Raw genomic sequence first — 18,269 nt, 5'->3', positions numbered from 1 at the left:
TGTCAGGGGTGTGGCCTAATATGCTAATGGATTTCTGCTGTCAGGGGTGTGGCCTAATATGCTAATGGATTTCTGCTGTCAGGGGTGTGGCCTAATATGCTAATGGATTTCTGCTGTTGGGTGTGGCCTATTATGCTAATGAGTTCCTGCTGGGCTTTTTCTACAAAAAAAGCCCTGCCCAAGTCCATTTAAGTCCATGAGTTTAGAAGGGTATAAACTTAGGGGGTTACCATTGGAGTTCTTTCTTTGCCATATAGGTCTGTTATTCCTGTAAACAGGGTTAACCTTCCACTTTAAATGGACTCTATCCATTTAGCAGTTTTATGTGAGGCAGGAATTGGCAGGTGCATCTCCATAGAAAGGCCTATCAGCTAATTAGTTCTGCTTGTTTGTGCAGACGCAAACAGTCCATTTTTTTTTTACTTCTACTGTAGCTCCCTTCTCCCCTTCCCCCTTGAAGTTCCCATTTCACAAGTTGAATGTGCAACATTGTGGTTTGGTCAGGATGGGCAAGGGCTGGATGGTGTGTCGTAGCTCAGGGCGGGGTTCCCTTCTACCAGCTTCGGTCACACTCACCAGAGGTTTCTGGAACGGCCTTCGTAACTGATGGACACGTAAGCAAGGAGCCAGGGCAGGGTTCCTAATTCTCGGTGAGCCTGTGGGTACTTCTAGAATGTTGGTATGGGGAGAGAGAGGGCACTGTCAAGAATGGCTTCCTTGGGGTGCTGGGGCGAACGACTGAATTCCTGGGAGGGGTTCAAGCCAAGCGTCTTTCTGCAGTGGAAGAAGCTGTTTCTGAATGGGTGTTCCTTGCAGGCACAACGGCAATGCCTTCTGGCTTCTTCTGAAGTACCTCGTGCTCTAGTAAGGTGGACGAAAGCCAGGAATCTGGCTCTTTGCTTTGGGGAAGAGGGCAATGAATTAGGGACCAGCACTCTCAGGGGCAGTGCGGTCAGAAGGATGCCAAAGGGAGAGAGGGAGCTGCGTCTGCTCCAGAATCCCTTCTTATGCGAGGAAGGACGGTCAGAGGAGGAGGAAGAGGAGGAGATTGGATTTATACCCCGCCCTTCACTCGGGCGTCTCAGAGGGGCTTTCAGTCTCCTTTCCCTTCCCCTCCCCACAACAGACACCCTGTCAGGGCCGTAGCTGGGATTTCCTACTTCGGGGGGCATTTAAGTAAGTTGGGGAGCACTGTGCCAAGAGCGATGAGAGAGTAAAAGGTTTTAAAAAGCGACGAGAGAGAGAGTGGGGGGCTGGAGTAGATGCACCCTGTGGCATGCCTCGCCTGCAGCTAGCCGGAGATACGCTGCCGGCAGGCAGGACAGGGCGACTGCTCTGCGTGGCCACGGCATGCAAGAAAAATAAAGCCAGTTGGATGGGAAGTCAGGAGGCCTGGGCAGTAGGTTGGGGGGAGGTAGGCTGAGATGCCCCACTGTAGCTATAGGCCTGCACCCTGTGAGGTAGATGGGGCTGAAAGAGCTCTTTCAAGAGCTGCCCTTGAGAGAACAGCTCTGAAGGAACATATGACTGACCCAAGATCACACCAGTAGCTGCATGTGGAGGAGTGGGGAATCAAACCCAGTTCTCCCAGATTAGAGTCTTAACCACTGCACCAAACTGGCTCTCCAATGGGCAATAGAGGCAGCTGCCCAGGGCTCACAACCACTCATGCCCCTCCAAGGGCAGGGGAAAGTACAAGAACAGGTACCTGCCACTGCTTCTACCTGCCCCATTCTTGTGGCAGCAGGTTGCTCCTGCCCATCTCTGCCCATCTCACACTGGGAGAGAGCCACCCCTTGCTTGGCCCTGGTGAGCAGGGCTGGCGGTAGGGAGTCAGCAATTCTTGGAGCCTCATCTAGAGCCCCAGAATCACAAAGACTGCCCGTGCAAGCAAGAGATCCCTGATCAGGTCCCCTGACTTTAAAGCATCTGCTCTTCCTGCTTGTACCATTTTTAAAGCTCCCTCCTTCTTCCAGCTGCGGTGGCTCAAGTGGTTAAGACGCTGAACTGCAGGCTGTGGGAGGTCGGTAGTTCAGCAGTTCGAGACCCGAGTGTGCCGCATGACACAGTGAGCTCCCGTCTCTAGTTCCAGCTCCTGCCAACCTAGCAGTTCGAAAGCAAGAAATTGCAAGTAGATAAATAGGTACCACTTCAGTGGGAAGGTAACAGCGTTCCGTGTGCCTTGGTGTTTAGTCATGCCGGCCACATGACCACGGAAACGTCTGCGGACAGCGCTGGCTCTTCGGCTTGGAAACGGAGATGAGCACCGCAACCCTAGAGTCGGACGCGACTGGCTTTCGAGCACGGGAACCTTTACCTTTACCTTCTTCCAGAGCTGTTCATAGTTTCACCAGGAGTGTGTGTGTGTGTGTGTGTGTGTGTGTGTGTGTGTGTGTGTGGTGGTGGTGGGTGATCACACAATGCAGATAAACGTGTGTGGGGGGGGAGAATCTAGATCTGGAAAACAGCAAGAGGGAAACGCCCCTCCCTGCAGCAACGCTGCTGTCAATAAATGAGTTCCCCTCGGCTGCTGTAAAAAAATTTTTTAAGGCCAGAGATCCTATCATGGATCTCCCATATCACAATTGTGTTACTCTGAGATAGCAGTGAATGCAGGATGTTGAGGGTTGTGTTGGGCGGCCAAGAATGTGCAGGGCTCTACAGAGATGGCACGAGTGATCCACTTCTTGCCCACAGATCATGCAACTGTTGTCTGATAAAGAGGGATGGGTTGGGGACAGGTGGGGAGAGTGCTTGAAGAGGGGAGTCACACTGAATGCCGAAACAATGCCGATACAATGAATGAGAATCTTATGGCTTCTCATAGTTTTATGCCAACGTAAGCTTTTGGGGGCTTCTTTTAATATACTGTGTGGATCCTCACTATGCAGCCTTTTTATGTAGTGATATTGGGGGGGGAGATCCAGCAGGACCAAACTTCATGAAATACACAAAGTGCAGGGCGAAATGTAACTGTGTATAGTTCTACTAAAGAAAAATAAGGTGCTATAGTGAGTGGGGAGACTAAAGTGGATTTTTTTTTGCTCCGTGCAGATCTGCTAGCCCTGATCTAGATAGCCCCGGCTAGCCTGATCTCATTAGGTCTTAGAAGCTAAGCAGAGTCTGCCCTGGCTAGTATTTGGATGGGAGACCTCCAAAGAATATCAGGGTTGTGATCAATGCTCCCTCTAAGTTGTGGAGTCTTGTGAGCAAAATTTCTACTTTGTGCGCTACTGGCATTAAAGCTGTGAGCGAGCGATTTGGCTGCCGCATAAATTAGTTTGCTCTGGAGCCATCCTTCCTGAGCTAAGACAAAAATGTGTGAGCTGGAGTCTAAAAAGCTGTGAGCTAACTCACACAAACTCAGTTTAGAGGGAACACTGGTTGTGATGCAGAGGCAGGCAATGGAAGAAGAAGGACTGGATTTATACCCCGCCCTTCACTCGGAGTCTCAGAGCAGTTTACAGACTCCTTTCCCTTCCCCTCCCCACATCAGACACCCTGTGAGGTGGGTGGGGCTGAGAGAGCTCTGACAGAGACTGCCCTTTCAAGGACATCTCTGACAGAACTATGGCTTGCCCAAGGTCATCCAGCAGCTGCAAGTGGAGGAGTGGGGAATCAAACCTGGTTCTCCCAGCTTAGAGTCCGCAGATTAGAGAGCCACCTCTGAACGTCTCTTGCCTTGAAAACCCCATAAGGGGTCACCATAAGTCAGGTGTGACGACGGCACTTTCCACCATACAGATGTTAACCTAAGACTCCCCCCCCCCCGAAGAGGGTGCAGGTGATATAGTTCCTCTTCACAAATCCCAGTTCAGCAATTCTGTGCTGGATGTCTCCCTTTGAAGTTCTGGCAATAGTTAGGGATGGCCAAGCCAGGTGGTTGATGAGTCCAAATAATTTTTGGATGTGTTGTATCAGTTTAGACCAGAGCCACCCCAGCTGCTCCTTTTCTTCCTCAGCCTCTAGACTGAGACCTGACGTACCACATGAGCGCATGAAACTGCCTTCTACTGAATCAGACCCTTGGTCCGTCAAAGTCAGTATTGTCTAGACTGGCAGCGGCTCTTCTGGGTCTCAGGCAGAGGTCTTTCATATCACCTACTGCCAGATCTTTTAACTGGAGACACCGGGGATTGAACTTGGGACCTTCTGCATGCCAAGCAGATGCTCTGCCACTGAGCCACAGCCCCTCCCTTCTAGCACAAGTAGATGTTGGCGACTTGTGAGTGAGTGCCAGGTCTGGGCAGAAGCCTAATGAGCCCCGGCTCAGAGCATGCTCATAGGATCTTTTCTTGGCCTGTACCCAACTCTAATAAGTGCACCCAGGTAGCTGTCCCTAGATATGGAGGGGAAGGGAGACTTCATCATTCCCTGCTAGATTGCGATCATTTCCAGAGTTCAATGGCAGCTGTGGAAACATGGCACTGTGAATATAGCAGTTTAGGTGCATGCAGACTGAGTAAAAACATCACGATTGGTCCTTGAACATAATGCAAGAACAAACCCTTCTTATAGCACGCTAGGTCTGAAGCAGTGTTACTGGAACAGGGTTATTTCTGGCCCCACAACTGATCGAGGTGGGAGATGGGGCCAGGAACTGTTTTGCCCTGCGGTGTCTTTCCTTCTGCTGAATTCCAAGGAGAGAGGAATGAGGGATAGTCTGCCAGAGACAACCTGGACAGCTTTGCTATTTGGAACAGGGTCTCTCCCCCCCCCACCCTTGCAGCACTGAGGTTTTGAAAGGGGTGATATCTGTTCTGGTAGGCCTGCATGGAATTGGTAGGTGGCCCACAGTCTTCTGGATTTCCTGGGGCGGAGAAATACTGAGAGAGGAGATGTCTCTTAGATCTGGATGCTGGTGGTGCTCGTGTGCCTCAGGTTTGTTGGCAAACGACGTTTGGAGTCCTTTTGCGCCTGGAATGCTTGTGAATGCCACTAATGTAGAGTATAAAGAGGGTCCGTTTTAAGCTGAAACGTGTATTCTAGCCAATTTAGGTTTCAATTTGATTCCTGAGCGAGGGGTGTGTGTGGGGGAAAGCAATTTAAATGTCGCACATGAAAACAGGCTGACAATTATTCTTCTGCCTCTAAATTACTACTCCTTTTTCTCTAAGCTGGAGGCAGCTAGCTAGAATTTGGGACAGGAGAGGTAAAAATCCCTTCTCTTTTAGCATAATCAATAGTACGAACAAACTAAAGTCCTGCAGGCCTAGCTCACTCCCGGATGCCCTTTTAAAAATCCAGTGTCAGCTGATCAATTTCCTCTTAAAGTGCACGTGCACGCAGGAGGCAAGCTGCGGTACCTTAGGAGTGTGATTCAGAATCTCTCCCCCCCCCCCAACAATTTGGCAGCACTGCAAAGAGCTCAGATGGGGTGGCCAAAATAACATATGTGGTGGTTTCCCCCCCATGCTTCCAAAAGCACTCTCAGTCCAGAGTTATAGCTGCCACATAAGCAATCACTTTTAACCAGAACAGTGCCTGAAGGGCTCGAAACTTTGGCTGTACTTGTAGGCTGGCTCCTACCCAAGCCAAGACCCAGCGCCTACACATTCTTTATTCTATTTACGTTTGATTTGTGTCTGTTTTTTTAATCCCACCCTTCAGGGAGTTCACAGTGGCTGATATTGTTCTCTTCTCCACCATATCCTCACAATAACCCTGTGAGGTAGACTTGGCTAAGAGAGAATGACTGGCCCAAGGTTACATGGTGAGCAGGGATTTGAGCTAGAGTCTCCCCGCGTGTGTAATCCAGCACACTCCAGCAATTATGCCACACTTGGGTCTCTTTAACCTTCTCCCAAGGCACCATGTAAACCACAGAACAGGCTCTGCTAGAGTCTTCTCTTTATGTTTTTCAGCTACTAATAGCTGCTTTTATCGTCCATGGGAAGGAAGGGGTTTAAGCAGGGGTCATTTTGTAGAAAAAGAGGTGCAGGAGCTCATTAGCATAACTTATTTGCATATGCCACACCCCATGACATCACCGGAAGTGCGTCAGAAGGCAACACTTACTGCTTAGGCTCCACTGGACTGTTTTGGATTGCTAGCTATTGGTGGGGGGACGTGCAGATCTGTCCTCGCAGAGGAGGGAGAGCTTGTACCTGAATAAAACTTGGTCTTAAAGGTGCCACTGGTCTGTCTTGGACCGGGGGGCCGGGGGTAGCTCTGCAACTTACCTAGCTGCTTCTTGCTCTGAGGGCTGCTGGGAGCAGGGGGTGGGACTTGTTGCATGTGCTCGCCCCCTGGGCTCTTTACTGCTAGAGCTCCACTCCTGTGTGCTCCTGCAGGAAATGACCCCTGGGTTTAAGTCATCTTTTGACTACTCCTCTGCATGGCTGAGAAATGAGGAGAGTTTACTAAGGCTGTGGTCTCACACACTATATAATCCACTTTCAATGCACTTTCCAACTGGATTTTGCATGTTCACACAGTAAAATCTAGTTGGAAAGTGCATTGAAAGTGGATTATATAGTGTGTGTGACCGTAGCCTAACATTGGGAAGGAGAGGATTAAAGCACCTTCAGACAGCATCTCTGAGTGAGTAAGTGGATGGGATCCATGTTGAAGATCATCACTTCAAAGCTAACATGGCAGGCAGCTGGGGGGACTAGTTTAGCCATCTCATCAACACGTTAGTTTTGCATACCATAGATTTGAGGGGGAGGGTAGAGAGAGCAGGAGAGGCTACAGCTCAGTGGTAGAGTATCTGCTTGGCCTGCAGAAGGTCCCAGGTTCAATCCCCGGCATCTCCAGTTAAAAGTTCCAGACAATAAGTGATGTGAAAGACTTCTGCCTGAGACCCTGGAGAGCTGCTTCCAGTCTGACAGTACTGACCTTGATGGGCCAAGGATCTGAGTCAGTATTGGGCAGCTTCATGTGACCCATTCCATTTGAAGATTAGGGTCCTGATCAATGCTCCCTCCAAGCTGTGGAGTCTTGTGAGCAAAAATTCTACTTTGTGAGCTACTGGCATTAAGGTTGTGAGCGAGCCATTTGGCTGCTGTGTAAACCAGTTTGCTCTGGAGACGCCCTTTCTGAGCTCAGACGAGAACGTGTGAGCTGGAGGCTAAAAAAAACTGTGAGCTAGCTCACACTAACTCAGCTTAGAGGGAACGCTGGTCCTGATTGTGCATTGTATGTGTTTAGGTAAAAGGTCCTTGGAAACTTCCTTGGGACTGGGAACTATGGGGCCAAACGGGAAGCTTCCAGGGGATGGATTAATTTCTTGGACCTCCAGGTGTTTTGTCCGACTTGAAACGCAGAGCTGGGAGGGTGCCACGAGCCCCCCCCCCCAGTTCTCTCCCTCTGGGAATCATCCCTGCGTCTTCCCCCTCCAAGTGATACAGCACCGAAAACTTGAAAATGGCATTCAACAAGTAGCGGAGGAGAATAATAAGGTTTGGGGGCTCCTTTGTGTGGCCAAGCCTCAGTTTAGGGTGGCCGCCTCTTCTCTCTAGGGCAGGACGGGGGTGCCACGAGCCCTTAAGAACATAAGAACATAAGAACATAAGAGATGCCAATGTTGGATCAGGCCAAAGGCCCATCCAGTCCAACACTCTGTGTCACACAGTGGCCAGAAATACCAGTGCCATCAGGAGGTCCAGCAGTGGGGCCAGGACTTTAGAAGCCCTCCCACTGTTGACCCACCCAAGCACCAAGAAGACAGAGCATCACTTGCCCCAGAGCCCCTATCTATACCTTGTGGCTAATAGCCACTGATGGACCTCTGCTCCATATGCTTATCTAATTCCCTTTTGAAGCCGTCCATGCTTGTAGCTTTGAAATGGGTAGGGATTCAGGAGGGTTAAGATCTTCCCCCGGCATGGAGATCCATGTGTTGAATTTATGCAGCTGCTAAAGGCACAAAAGTTCTGCTTGGAAAAGGCCCAGCATCCCCTGATGTCAACCGTGCCAGCAGGCCTCCTTTCCTCTGGTGCTCCTTTTTGAAGCCAACGTTCATCCTATTAGTCCGGGAGGCGATTCTCTGCTCTTCCCCCCCAAGTCCTGCTAGATCGAACTTCAGTGCTTTTATCTCATTATTCTGTGATTCTTAGCACCTGGTGTGGACAAGACACTCTGTATCCATGGATACAGCAATGTTCTCTTCTTATTGCAGGAACAGGAATATCCATCTTGAGTTGACAGATTTCACATAGTTGTTTGCCAAGGGAAGAGTTCATCTGTTGCAAGGTGTTCTGGGAGACACAGATCAGACCAGGTGGTGTGTCTGCGAGCTTGAGCAGGGAGCATGCTGGGAGAAACTTGCCCTTGAACCAGTACTCTCCCCCCACAAGAAATGCTGTATTCAGCAAAGGACCAAAAAAGTTTTAAAATCAAGACATATGTTATGGATATTTTAAAAGCTGGTTGGGAGCGTTCACATCGTTGTCATACTGGTCTGGTGAGTCCTGCCCTCTAGGAGGTGCACTGAAACTAGAAGCTCAGTGACCAATAGATTGGCGGGGGGGGGGGCGAGCCTGCCCAGTATTGTTAGCACAGCCTAACTGTGAATTGGGCTCCTGGCAGGCACTTTGTCAACTTTATAATGAAGCTCCAGCTGCTATAGATATCCCAATACATTTTAAGAGAATACTGCTTTTGTCCCCCGTCCCCCCCATAAGGGTTTGTATAATCTAAGGCATGCAACACAGAAAATGTGTTGCGTTACATAAGAACATAAGAGAAGCCAATGTTGGATCAGGCCAGTGGACCATCTAGTCCAACACTCTGTCACACAGTGGCCAAAAATACCAGGTGCCATCAGGAGGTCCAGCAGTGGGGCTAGGACACTAGAAGCCCTCCCACTGTTGCCCCCCTCCAAGCACCAAGAATACAGAGCATCACTTGCCCCAGGCTGAGAGTTCCTATCTATACCTTGTGGCTAATAGCCACCGATGGACCTCTGCTCCATATGTTTCTCCAATTCCCTCTTGAAGCCGTCCATGCTTGTAGCCGCCACCACCTCCTGTGGCAGTGAATTCCATGTGTTAATCACTCTTTGGGTGAAGAAGTACTTCCTTTTATCTGTTCTAACCCGACTGCTCAGCAATTTCATTGAGTGCCCATGAGGTATTGTGAGAAAGGGAGAAAAGTACTTCTTTCTCTGCCTGCTCTATCCCATGCATAATCTTATAAACCTCGATCATGTCACCTCTCAGCCATCGTTTCTCCAAGCTAAAGAGCTCCAAGCGCTTTAACCTTTCTTCATAGGGAAAGTGTTCCAACCCTTTTATCATTCTAGTTTCCCTTTTCTGCACTTTTCCCAATGCTATAATATCCTTTTTGAGGTGTGGTGTCCAGAACTGTACCGTGCTAGACTTAAAGGGCTTAAGGAACGTCTTGGAAAGTGACACGAAGCCATGGCAAACTTGCCTCTTGCAATTAGGCTGTGGGTGGCCAAGTCTGAATAGGTGATCTCCAGTCCAGGATCCTTGAGGTCAGTTGCCAGAGTGACGACACTGACTGAACCGTAACGGGGGGGAAATGTGGCTCTGTCAATGCAGGGACAGAAGGTCAGGCTCCTAGTTCTTACACCAGGCCTCACCAGTCTTCAGACTTTGGCTAGAAGTATAATTACAGGGCTCACCAAGGAAAACCATATTCTGTTTTAGGCCTTGACTTCCTCTTCAGGGGTTCAGGCCGGGGTTCCCCTGCTTTTGTGGGCTCCTCCCTGCCGGCGACCAGGTGTCTGGCGGAAGGAAACCTTACACACAAATTCCCTGAATCACGGGGCAATAGCATTACCTGGAAGTGATGTCATTGTGCTGCCGATGTCGTGTGACGGCGCTCTAGTTTGGGGGCAAAACTCTATGGTAAATTTGGGCTCAAACCATAGAGTTTTGCTAAGAAACTAAAGCATTGGCGGCATGATGACATCACATCTGGGCAGGGGTCATTTTGTAGAAAAAGAGGTGCAGGAGCTCATTAGCATAACTTATTAGAATAACTGATTTGCATATGCCACACCCCCTGACATCACCAGAAGTGTGTCAGAAGGCAACACCCACCACTCAGGCTCCACTGGACTGTTTTGGATTGTTAGTAATTGGGGGTGGGGGGATGTGCAGATCTGCCCTCACAGAGGAGGGAGAGCTTGTAACTGAAGGCGGGCTGGGGGGGGGGCTCTCCAACTTACCCCTGCCGAGAATAAGGTAGGACTTGGCAACCTGATCAGGAAATGCTTGCACAGTGCCTGGTGGCTGGCCATTTTAGTACAATTATGGTTTCTGATGCAGGTTTTGAAGTACCTGGCAGATGAGTTGAGCAAACCTATGGTGAAGCAGTCACTCTGGTTGCATTGCTGGGCACCCGGTTTGCAATGTGGGGATTTGGTAACTTCGTGCTGGTTTCAGCAAAGGTGGGCTGAAATGCAGAGTTGGGCGTTTGTCGGGGCAAAGACGCAAGTGTGTGGCCAGATGTCGCGTGTATCCCTTCCAGCCTTACTATTGTGTCAGTTTGGTCACAAGACCTGGCCTCAATATTAGCATGTGTTCGGAGTCTCCAACCTTGATGAACTGGGAACTTTTGGAATCTTGAGAAAAGGTAATGAACACCACTAAAAAGAAATGGCTGCCGTAGGGGCTGGGGCCAGCTGCAAAATGCTGGGAGGGGTTCCAAGCCCAGTGTTCCTTCTAAGCTGAGTTAGTGTGAGCTAGCTCACAGTATTTTAGCTTCCGGCTCACACATTTTTGTCTTAGCTCAGGAAGGATGGCTCCAGAGCAAACTAGTTTATGCAGTAGCAGAATTGCTCACTCACAACTTTAATGCCAGTAGCTCACAAAGTAGAAATTTTGCTCACAGGACTCCACAGCTTAGAGGGAGCATGGTTCTCAGCTAAACATTTTTTTATGATGGAGACTTCTAAATGGGTGCTGTCTGCAGACACAAGTTTCCATATGCTTAGCAAGTTTTTCTCCCTCTCTCTCTCCCTCTCCCCTTCTCTCTCCTCTTTCTTCCTTCCGTATGCTTAGCAAGTTTAGATATACTTAGCAAAAATTCTCTCTCTCTCTCTCTCCCCCCTTCTTTCTCTGTCCTTTCTCCTTCTCTCTCTCCCCTTCTCTCTTCTTTCTCTCTACCTGCCTGCCTGCATGAATAAATACAGATTTACAGATCCTAGCATGCACGTTTATCGCTTGATATGATGGGGGGATGTGCAAAATGGGCTACAGATACCATCACTGTAAAATCAACACCCAGGCCAAACCGCTGGACCTAGAAACACCAAATTCGGGGAGAGCGCTCCTACCATGACGTAGATGCTCACTAAGAAGGGATTTTTAGAAATTCGACCCCTAAGTGGGTCAAAAGGGGTAAAATGTGCTCCCCCATTGATTCCTATGTGGCTCCCAGGCTGCTGCCTCCTTGCACCCCCCCACTCTCTGATTGGTCAGCTGCACAGCTCAATGTTCTGAGGTAAAAATAACAGTTACAGGGGACTGCAGAGAGCTAATGACAGTTGAGGACATCAGGAGTGGCCAACAACCACCTGTGAGGTGAAGCAAAGCTGCTGGCCCAGCCTCTCTGATGGCTTCCACCACACTCCCCCCAACTCCTACACCTAACAGGTGGTTGTCAGGTGCAGCAGTGGTTGCAGGGTACTTAAAGCCACAAGGGAGCCTGCCCCAGCAGTAACGCCTTAGTGATCCTGCCAGCCCTGCCTCCACAGTGGCTTCTAATACTCCTCCCCCTCCCCCTCCTACACTGGACAGGCAGCTGCCTGTCAGGTGTAGGAGAGGAGGTAGGATGCTTACAGCCGCTGGGGAGGTTTGCTCAGCAGGATTGCCTTAGCTCTGCTGCTGGCCCAGCCTCCCTGATGCCCTTTAAACATGATCCCCCCGAGCACCAGACAGGCGGGTGTCTGTCAGGTGTAGGAGCAGGACCAGGGTACTTTAATCCATCAGGGATGCCACCCCAGCAGGATCACCTTAGTGGTGATGCTGGCCCAGCCTCTCTGATAGCTTCCAACACACTCCCCCACCTCCTACACCTGACAGGCGATTGTCTGTCAGGTGCAGCAGCGGTTTCAGGGTACATAAAGCCATGAGGGAGCCCACCCCAGCAATCTACAGAGAGGTCTTTCAGTAGAGAGAGAGAAAGTACGTATGTCTCACTTCTTTTTTTACTCTACAATCTCCTCCATTAGAATTCCTACAACAAATGTTACATTTCAAACTTTACATCATCTGTATTATAACTGGATTTACGGAAGTTAAATACTATAGTGAAGCACGGGCATCAGGCTAGTATAGAAAATAAGGTATTCAGTTGAACAAGCTGAGCAAGGCAGCCACGTTGATTTAGACTGGCCTTGCCCAGGGTACCATTCAGTGTCCTTTAGAACCCGCCCACCACTACTTCCTTGGTGGGGTGCACATTCTGGGCCAGTTGTCCTGCATGCGTGTTTGTCTGCTGTTCCAGATTGGTCTTCTAATGCAGGAACAGCCCCCAGGAAGCTTCAGAGGAGCTCCAGGGTTCCATTGGAAGAGTTTGAAACCCTTGTGGGAAATTACATCATTCCTGACAGGTTTCATTGAAGCTGGTTTGCTGCTGGACTTGCATGCCCCAAATGGAAATTGTGTGTATATATGTGTGTGTGTTTGGTTTTCTCTTTGTGCTACCTGAAGCTAGCATTTTAAGGAATTTGCATGACATGTGCGAAGGTCGTTTCCGTGTTCAGTGTTCCTGTTTTTTGAGGATCAACAAAACTGCGGAGGAAATCAGGCGAAGCCGCGGGTCAAAATCAGCTGTGCGGCTTCGGGTGTGAAATTGACCAATAGAACCGGGGCAAACGGCGGCGCAAGAGCGAGGCAGCTCTAGTGCGAAATCAGCCTATTCCTCTGAACATCCGTCACTATTCTGCATTGGGCTGCATTTGCAAACTGATGCTTGGCTTCTTGGGGCACTTTGATTTGGGCTTGGGGGTTGGTGGAGAGAGACTCAGTGAAGATTCCACTCCTAGCCCCCCCCCTCTGTCGACATGGCAACAAGTCAAATTATTTAAAGGAGGGGGAGAGAAAAAAGTCCATTATGTCAAGTTGCCTTGGCAACCTGAATTCAAACAGCAAGTGGGCGCAGAAGGCAGAACATTTCCTTCTGGACTGCGAAGTGGTGCAAACCGCATCTTTCTCATAGTCTCCCAGTGATGTGGGGGCAGGCAAGCCCCGAGACCTTCCGGTTATGGAATGTTAGGGGGTCCGGAACTGGGAAGAGGGCAGGCGGCCGGTGTGTCTGCATGTGGTCGAAGAACCTGAGGACATTGCAGCAACTTCCCTCACAATATGGCTAGGCCCCAAGCAAAATGCCTTGTGGTTAGGGATGTGATGTTTTAATGTGGATCTCATTTAAATTTAAACCCTGTTAGATTGATCTGTAAAGTAGCCCTTCAGCACGAATTGGGCACTAGATTTTTAAAAAGTAATAATAATATGCATGGAAACGGCAGGTCCCAACTTAGAAGAGGCATTCCCTCCTGAGTGTCAGAGAACTGGGAAGGCCTCTTCTCAAATGACGATTGCTGCAGCATCTGCAAACAGAGGAAAGTATGGATTTGGGATTATTTGGTACGTACGTTTTTGCAGATGTAGTCAATGAACTGACTCACTGTATAAGTTTTGACTGGCGGTCGCAGCCACACAGTTGCACACCATCTTTGGTGATCACTTTTGTTCATTGGCAGGGTTCCTGTGCCCTTAACAGCTGTTTTGATGGGCAGAAATTCAACAGGCTGAGTACAGCTGCCCAGGGAAAATAGCTTCCAAGGCACAAGAACCCAGCCAACTAGCCCTTGAGTCCCAGGAAGGTCTGATGGTTTCTCCTGGAGTTCTGTACCAGTCTAGGTTCATCTGAGTTTCCCCCACATACATAGATGTGGATTGGGAAGGTTCACAGCAACAGCTTAGCAGTGGAACTGAGGAGACATGAAGTAGGACTGAATAAAAGTTGTCTGAAGTACTAAGTACTACAGCTTTTTTCTGTCAAGGCGACTGTGCTATTATGAACTACAGAAAGCTGCTGAATTTCCCCCCTCTATCCATGTGTGATGGGGAGCTAGGTAAAGGTTTCCCTAGCTCGAAAGCCAGTCGAATCCGACTCTAGGGGGCGGTGCTCATCTCCGTTTCCAAGCCGAAGAGCCAGCGCTGTCCAAAGGCTTCTCCGTGGTCATGTGGCCGACATGACTAAACGCCAAGGCGCACGGAACGCTGTTACCTTCCCACCAAAGTGGTACCTATTTATCTACTTGCAGTTTCTTGCTTTCGAACTGCTAGGTTGGCAGGAGCTGGGGCCAGAGATGGGAGCTCACTCCGTCACGCGGCACTCGGGTCTCGAACTGCCAAGCTACAGACCTTCCAGTCTGCAGCTCAGCGTCTTAACCTCTGAGGCTAGGGTTGCCAAGTGCTTACCTGTTCCGGAGCGAGGGAGTCCAGCTTTGCTCCAGGAGTCTTTGCGCGCGCTGCAAGCACGTCACACGGAAGTGACGCAAGCACGTCGGGGACGTTGGGGGCGGGCCCACAATCATCCCAGGGAAAACCATAGAGTTTTCCCTCGGATGATTGTGGCCCCGTCCCCAACGTGCTTGCGTCACTTCTGTGTGACGTGCTTTGGGGGTGGGGTTCCCCCCGGGGGCCCGATCTGGCGACGGCGGGGAATGGGCCTCCCGGGCGGGGGTTTCCCCGCCCCCCCCGGGGGGACTTGGCATCCCTAGAATGATGAATTGTCATGCAGCTACTGAAGACACAAGGATCCTGCTTCCATTCTGGCAACTTTTTAAAATGGCACCTAAATCCTATTAAGATTTTTCTCCTGCTCCTTTATGCGGCATTCAGATTTGACATTTTCATGAGAGATGGTGGATTTCACAGAAGCGGCTGTGCTCGCGTACTTCCATCCTGTCTTTGACTCTGGCTGAGGGTGACCCACTTCCAAGGCATTATTCCCAATACGGAACTTGTCAAATTAGTCTGACTAGGGTGCATCTCAGCTGGTCAAATCTCTTTCAGAACATGGCCTGTTCTACATATGCACTGGAATGTGGTGGTAGAATCCTGCAGTGGACGGCTGCAGGTGGAAGGAATGAATGCTCCCCCCCGTTTAAAAAAGCTGCGGGGGGGAACAGCACATTAAAGACATATTACATGAAGTTTTCTCTTTTTTAAATACTTTTTGCATTTTGTGTGTGTGTATACGTTCATATGTGCTGTGCCTGGAAGTCATGGCGACCTCTGGCAACTCCTACTGGGGCACGGAGGACGTTCAGAGAAGTGGCTGTTATAGCCTGTCTCTGGCCTCCTGGCCCTGGTATCCTTTGGAGGTCTCCCATCCAAATACTGGCCAGGCTCAGCCCTGCTTAGCTTCTGAGATCTGAAGAGATCGGGCTTGCCTGGGCTACCCAGGTCAGGGCATTCAAGTGTCTTTAACCTGAATGGAGCATTCATGAACGTGTGACTCTCCTGCAGCCTGAAATGGTACAGTCCTCCTTACTGCTTTAAGACTGCACCATCTAATTCTTTCCCACAGTAGACAAAGCCTGTGACTCACAGTGTGTGGGGGGATATGTGGCAGGGACTCGGTAGCGTCCTTCCTCAGTAGAGCATAACTAATGCAAATTCAGTATTTAATATTCCGCTCCCCGTGTTCCAAGGCTAATCAGAGCAGGCCCTGCTACAAGGCAGCGCAGTGGCTGCAACGTCTTGCAGCTAGTTTGGTAAAGGCTGGCAAATCATGATTTAGTCTTAGCTTTATTTGAGAGCTGGTGTGGTATAGGGCTTAGAGCAGGGGTGTCGAACGCATTTGTTATGAGGGCCGGATCTGACGTAAATGAGACCTTGGTGGGCCGGGCCATGTGTGTCCTAAAATGTCATGCCAGGTAGCGGAGATATAAACTTTATAAAGGACACAAACACAGTGGTTTGTTTTATTTAAAATAAAAACATGCTTTAAAAACATTAGCTCTGTAAGCTGCAAAGCTACTTTTGATTTATTGACATTCACCAGAGAAATCTCATGCTCAGAGTTCTGAGTCTAGGACCCAGGTTAAAACATGAAATGGCTGAGCGATTAAGCAAGCTATGATGCAGCAGCAGAACTGGAACCAGGAGATGGCCATTTCCACTGTGGGTCTGATGGAAGCCCTCTGGGGGCCTAATCCGGCCCCCAGGCCACATGTTTGACACCCCTGGCTTAGAGTGTCAGACTCAGACTGAAGAGACCCACTTTTCAAATCCCTGCTCCACCATGGAAGCTTGCTGGGTAGCCTTGGGCTAGTCACACGCTCCCAGCCTAACCTACCTCACAGGGGTATTGTGAGAATAAAACAGAGGAGAATGGTGTCAGCTGCTTTGAAGTAAACAAAGTTAGTTTCAAAAGTGATCTTTCACACTTTCCATTGTTTCACAGACGAAAACAGCTACACCTTTGGCAAGACTCCTTGCTCTGAGAACAGGGATTATTGCCTGGTTTTCTCTCCCCACCTATCCCACCCCCCCGGGTCTGTCTGTGGTAGCCATCAACTTTGGAGGAGCTAGTCTGCCACTGTTTTAAAATCTGACCATTTACCTCATGTGTACCCTGCCTTTCTCCCCAGCGGGGACCCAGTGTGGCTTGTATCACTCCCCTCTCCTCATTTTATCCTCACAACAGGCCTATGAGTTAGTTTAGTCTGAGGGAATGTGACTGGCCCAAGTTCACTCAGCAAGCTTCCGTGGCAAAGAGGAATTCGAACCTGGGTCCTCCAGATCCCGCTGCAGCATTCTAATCACTACCACACACTGGCCAGAAAGTGCTTTGCTCTTGAAGTTTAAAGATGCTCTAGGAAAGTATAATTGTGGAGCAGTCTGCAGTTCGCATTAAGCCTTGCCAGCGTGTGAAAAGAAAGGCTGTGCGTGAGAGCTTTAATGTTTGTGCGTGTGCATTTCAAGACGAGATGCGTCAACCCCAGAGGTTTTAAAATTTTAGAAACCAGGGTGGGACTGGAGCAGGAAGAATACAGCTGTTAGCAGCAAAATGCTAAAGCATTGTCCCTCTGAATGCTGAAAACAGGGATAGTTACCAAGGATAGAAACCAGAAAATAGAGATGGCCGCTGGTAAACAGGGACAGCTGGAATGTATTGTATTCAGCCAAACATGCTGTTCTGTACACTGTGATAGGGTTATAAAACCAATCTCATTTTAGTGTGCCAAGGTGACGGAAAGGAAATGCAATGTAGAGAATTGTGTGTTTTGTCACATGAATAGTGGTGCATGGATCTGTGTGCTCCACTGCGTGTGGAGGAGGTCAGGTGTGCATTGCAAGGCGTGGGTGGGAATTGGATTTTCCACCTCGGGGGCTGCAACAGACCCTCTTCGGAATGAGCCCCATCTGCTATTCTGACTCAAACTTGGAGGGAAGTCCCAAGAATCGCCCTCCTTCAGCTCCCAGCTTCCACGGACGACTCGCTGTAAACCTGGATTCTTGGACCTTCTGGAATTGTGCAGATTCCGCCCTCTCTGGACGGGTTGGACTACGAAAGGACTTTTATTTTCCTAGAAGCATAGGCAGTCAGGGTGTGCATTTCCCCTACCGTAACGTGAGCCTTTGGGCATTACAAAACTCCTGCAATGTATTTTTTTTTAATTGCTGACACATTCTCTGTGAGTGAGCACAGATGCTGGACTTCTATAGCCAACTTGGGCCAAAAGCAGCAACATCACATCGGTAATGGAAACTGGGCGCCTGAGAGTTGAACCCTGGCCGCTTTCCTGGAACGCAGCAGAGAAATCCCCAGTTGTGGGTCCAGCCCCTGCTCCCCCCCTACCCCCCTCCGCCGTCTTCCTCCAGTTTACTCCCTGCTTCCTGGGCCATATCTCTTCAAAAAACAGGCAGGAAATGATTTGCAGCCGGAAATCCTCTTTTGACTGCAGAGTGGCTTCTTTGCAATGAGGCTGTTAATGTTATTCAAGGCCTCTTGTCACAAAGCCATTGGACTTAGGGATGTAAGCAGGGTTGCCAACCTCCAGATGGGCCCTGGAGATCTCCCAGGATTACAACAGATTTCCAGACTGCAGAGATCAGTTCCCCTGGAGAAAATGGCTGCTTTTAAGTATGGGCTTGCATTCTATTGCGTTCTATCCTGTTGAGGTCATGCCTTCCCTCAAATCTTCAGGAATTTCCCAACCCAGAGTTGGCAACCATAAATACAAGACAGAACAAAATGGCTTTCCAGGATTCCTCGTGGCCCATCTAGGAGCTATCAAAGGCAGTGGTTCCCCTGAGCCTGTGCAGAATTCC

At 49.6% G+C, this 18,269-nt stretch overlaps 1 protein-coding gene across 1 annotated transcript in view; it reads left to right on the top strand.

The window, feature by feature from the left end:
* Nucleotides 1-18,269, top strand: part of NHSL2 (NHS like 2) — a 114,023-nt gene that overhangs the window by 74,864 nt on the left and 20,890 nt on the right. The window lies entirely within an intron of this gene.

The sequence above is a fragment of the Gekko japonicus genome, unplaced genomic scaffold (genome assembly GCF_001447785.1).
Source record: "Gekko japonicus isolate JY-2015 unplaced genomic scaffold, Gekko_japonicus_V1.1 scaffold1313, whole genome shotgun sequence".
Taxonomy (NCBI): domain Eukaryota; kingdom Metazoa; phylum Chordata; class Lepidosauria; order Squamata; family Gekkonidae; genus Gekko; species Gekko japonicus.
The sequence above is the reverse complement of the archived record's forward strand: the minus strand, read 5'-3'. Positions and strand labels throughout refer to the sequence as shown.